The sequence below is a fragment of the Staurois parvus genome, unplaced genomic scaffold (genome assembly GCF_062004578.1).
Source record: "Staurois parvus isolate SC_StPar_1 unplaced genomic scaffold, SC_StPar_1.0 ptg000173l, whole genome shotgun sequence".
NCBI classification, from domain to species: Eukaryota; Metazoa; Chordata; class Amphibia; order Anura; family Ranidae; genus Staurois; species Staurois parvus.
Genome location: NW_028317969.1, coordinates 1,305,314 through 1,310,227, shown reverse-complemented (window position 1 = coordinate 1,310,227; position 4,914 = coordinate 1,305,314). Strand labels below are relative to the sequence as shown.

Here is a 4,914-nt window from a genome sequence, read left to right as displayed (position 1 = left end):
AACCCTGCTCACCTTACCATTTCCCTTTCACTCCAGTTTCCGAGAAGAACCCTGCCAGTGCCCGCTATCATTGATTTCGGGGGCCTGCAGTTGCTTTATCGACTCAACCTTCACCCTTCAACATCAGATACCCTTAAAGGCCAAAACTCAAGCACTGACTGTATACTTGGCTGATGGATCCAATATTAAGTCTGGGGCAGTCACACAGGAGACTAGCCCACTACCCGTGGTAGTATCTCCATCTAGCCACTACATTGCCTGGATGTTATTGCATCACCACTGTTTCCAATCATCTTGGGGATCCCATGATTACAGACCCATAATAATCCCTGCGTGAACTGGGTATCTGGTGAAGTGGACTTTCAATCGGCCTACTGCCATGACCACTGCTTGCCCCAAAGTCCTGCTCAACCCGTGCCCCTAATATGTATGGACAATGATGCCGAGGTAGGCCAAATCATTCCTGTAACCTACCATAACTTTCTGGATGTCTTTAGTAAAAGTGGTGCAGACAGTCTTCCACCTCACAGACCCTATGACTGCCCAATTGAACTTCTACCCGGGGCTGAGATCACCTTCGATTGGATCTTCCCACTGTCAGAGCTTGAGTTGGAAGCACTGAAAGACTACATCGATGATAATCTCAAAAAGGGCTCATCCGCCCCTCCACCTCACCAGCAGGTGCAGGTATCTTTTTTGTAGAAAAGAAAGATCATTCCCTCCGTCCATGTGTGGGCTACCGCGAGTTGAACAACATTAAGATTAAGAACAGAGATCCTCTGCCATTAGTCCCAGAACTATTCCAGAGGCTCAGGTCCACAACCATATTTACCAAGCTATAATTAAGAGGGGCATACAATCTCGTACGAATCCGGGAAGGAGATGAGTGGAAGACGGCCTTCTGTACCAGATTTGGGCATTTTCGAGTACCTAGTCATGCCATTCAGACTATGTAATGCCCCTGCAACCTTTCAGCACCTGGTAAATGACATTTTCAGAGACTTTTTAGATATTTTTGGGATCGCGTACCTTGATGACATTCTGATCTTTTCCGCATCCCTTGAACTTCACCGAGGACATGTGCAGAAGGTCCTCGGTCGCCTCAGACTACATGGACTATACGAAAAAATGCGAGTTTGAATGCCAGTGCATTCAATTCTTAGGATTGATTATATCCACTGAAAGCTTCAAAATGGATCCCCCAAAAGTTTTTGCCATCCTGGAATGGCCTGCACCATCTGATAGAAAAGGAATACAACGCTTAATTGGCTTCGCAAACTTTTACAGGAGATTCATCAAAGGATTCTCAGCTATCATCACTCCTATCAAACAACTGACCAAACAAGGAGTCCGATTCTGTTGGACATCAGAAGCCCAAAACACTTTGGACTCATTAAAGGGACTTTGTACTATAGCACGCACATTAAGCCATCCAGATCCAGCAATACCCTTTGTGGTAGAGGCAGATGCCTCAGGGAATGCTGTTAGGGCCATCCTATCACAGTGGCAAGGCCTGAAACTCTTGCTTCATCCAGTCGCCTTTTGTTCCCGTAAGCTATCCCCTAATGTCAGGGCTCCGGGTATGACCAGAGGTGTGTGGACTGACACAGGGAAACGCAGGCTTCAGATATAGTATAAACAATATAATTTATTTAAGACTAATCAATACATAAACGCAGTGCAAGGCTAAACATAAACACAGTGCAAACAAACCAAACCAAAACCCCCAACAGATAACAAAAGAACAATAGTAGCGTAGTCGGGCAGGCCGGGTTGGTAGCAAACGGGCAGGCAAGGTACAAAGGAGCAGGCAGAGCGTAATCAGATGGGCCGGGTCTGGAACAATCAGGCAGACAAGGTACCAAAGGAGCAGACTGGAGAGTGGTCAGGAATAGCAGAGGTCAGGACAGGCGGAGTTCAATCAGAGTCAGGGATCAAGCAGGATCAGACAGGAAGCAGACAGGATGCAGGTACAGGGGCTCTTGGGAAACATACACCAAGGCCCTGAATGCAAGTCTGGCCATTCCTTAGATGCACCTTCTGCAATCAGCCTCAGGTGTTTTGGCTGACTGCAGGAGTGAGCCTCTGGTTGCTGAGAGCACCCGCTGGCCAGTCCTGGTACTGCAACCCACAAGACAGGTGAGTCCCACCACTATTGGCGAGTCCATTCCTGACACATGCGGAGAGAAACTACGATGTGGGGGACCGAGAATTACTGGCCATCAAGTCAGCTTTGGAGGAATGGAGGTACCTTTTAGAGGGAGCAGCACACCCCATTCTGATCTATACCAATCACAAGAATCTGGAGTACCTGAAGACTGCGAGACGTCTAAAACCCCGACAAGCCAGATGGGCACTTTTTTTCTCAAGGTTCATATTTCACATTACCTATAGACCAGGCTCTAAGAATATCAAACCTGATGCCCTGTCTAGAATGTTCAATGATCCTAAGCATTCCTCCTACCCCTAATACAATGCTCTCAACAGGCAACTTCTGTCTCTTACAACCAGATCTTTTTTCACAGATCCAGCAGGCATCTTTAGCGGCTCCTTCTCCACCAGGAGTAACTCTATCCACTAGAAAAGGTTTACTATGGTCAGGAGACAAGATCTTTGCACCAGAAACTACCCGATTGGCAATTTTAGGGTTATGTCATGACCATCCGCTGGCAGGACATTTTGGGGTCCACAAAACCTTAGACCTAGTGCAGCGCCTGTTCTGGTGGCCTGAGTGGGAGAAGGACTGCAAAGCTTATGTAAATTCCTGCCCCACATGAATACGGAACAAGTGCAACAGAAGCAAGACCTGGGCATTATTGAGGCCCCTACCGGTCCCTGATCGACCGTGGAAAATGATATCAATGGACTTCGTTTTAGAACTGCCACCATCAGAGGGATGTTTGGCCATAGTGGATCGTTTTTCTAAGATGGCCCATTTTATTGCCATGAAGGGCATACTGTCTGCAGCAGAGATCGCCCATATCTTCATAAGAGAGATGGTGAGGCTCCATGGTGTTCCAGGGAACATCATCTCGGATCGAGGGGTACAATTCACTTTGAAGTTCTGGAAAGCACTGTGAGAAGTTGAAAATGGGACTCATTCTGTTCCGCTTATCACCCTCAGACCAACGGCCAAACGGAAAGAACCAACCAGACCTTGGAGCAATACATTCACTGTTTTATATCTTTCTCCCAAGATGACTGGGTATCACTTTTACCCTTGGCCGAGTTTTTATATAATAATTCAAAACACTCGGCCACAAAACAGTCTCCCTTTTTCTCTAACTATGGATTCCATCCTGCATTCCTATCCAATTTAGTGCCTGAATCATCAATTCCAGTGGTCCAAGACACTTTTGAATTTCTTCAGCAGAACAACAAGGTGCTACAGGAGACAATCACAAAGGCTCAGTTAGACAACAAAAAATTATTTGACAGGAAAAGGAAAGGGGACCTGGTCCTAGAACCTGGCAAGGAAGTATGATTGTCAACAGCCAATTTAAGGTTGACGTGTCCTTCAAAGAAGCTAAGCCCCAAGTTTGTGGGACCTTTCCTAGTAAAAAGGAGGATTAATGACGTAGCATACGAGTTTACATTATCAGAATCACTAAGGATTCACCCTGTATTTCATGTATCATTGCTCAAAACTTCAGTATCTAACCCCTTTCCAGGTCGGGAATAGGGGCCACCTGAGCCAGTGGTCATCAACGGCAAAGAGGAATATGAGGTAGAGACAATTATTGACTGTAGGAAAAGGAGGAACCAGCTCCAATATTTAATTAAATGGAAAGGATATGGACCTGAAGACAATTCATGGGAACTGGAATCCAACATCCACGCTAAAGACTTAATCTTGGCATTTAGACGCAGGCATCCAGAGAAGATGGCCCAGTTGGGCATCCAGAGGCTGCCGTTAGAGAGGGGGCACTGTCAAGGATCGCTCCCTCGCCGACATGCAGCTGTGCGCCGGCACCGGATCCCTGTCAGCCGCGGCGGTGTGAGTGCGCATGCATGGGAGCGTGCGGTTGCACGCATGCGCACTAACATACATGTCACGGCAAGGGGGGCTATTTAAATCACCAACACAGTTTAGCCTATGCCTTCTGGTCTATAATGTCCTGTACTCCATAACCTGATTCTGTTGCCTGTATCTGACCCTGACTAAGAAAGAACTCCTCCTGCACTGACCCGGCTTATCCGCTTGCCTGCTCCCTTGTACCTGATCCACTCGATTGATCCTAACACGCCTTGTCTGACACTGCTGCACATACTTTCCTGTATCTGCACCTGGCCTGTATCCTGGATGCCGCCATACCTACCTACTGCAGCACCTACGTTCCTGCACCCGCACCTGGTCTGTATCCTGGTTGCCGCCATACCTACCTGCTCCTGCACCCACGTTCCTGCATCCTCACCTGGTCTGCCTGCCTCTGGATCTTCTGAGTCCTCACCTGCCTACCATCTTCTCCAGACCCACCCGGCACTTGTGCCACTCCTGGCTTGGCGCTCTCTGTCCCTACTATCAGGGGCTCCGAGCGAGATTAGTAAGAGGATGCCTCCTCTCCACGTCATGTTCCCCAACCAGGTACGTGACATGGCCTACAGGTATGACAATAAAATTTATGAATGTTTTACAAAGCTACACAGTTTCTGGGGCCACTAGACTACATTGACTATTTTTTAAAGAATGTGAACTTAGCTTTTAATCTTAACTTGCCTAGGGGTTCTTTATGGTTAGAACAACAAACATGTGGAACTCCTTTCCCCAGGTAATGGTTTCAGCTGGGAGTGTAGACAACATCAAAAAACTGCTAGATGCCTTGTGCATAACATACAGAGGTATGCATATTAGAAGTCACAAAATAACACGCACAAACACTCACACACACACACACAGGTTGGACTGGATGGACC

The 4,914-nt window shown here is 47.4% G+C and overlaps 1 pseudogene; it reads left to right on the top strand.

Moving 5' to 3' along the window:
• Positions 1–439: 439 nt before the first annotated feature.
• On the top strand, positions 440–4,663 carry LOC149462535 (uncharacterized; annotated as a pseudogene).
• Positions 4,664–4,914: the final 251 nt, after the last annotated feature.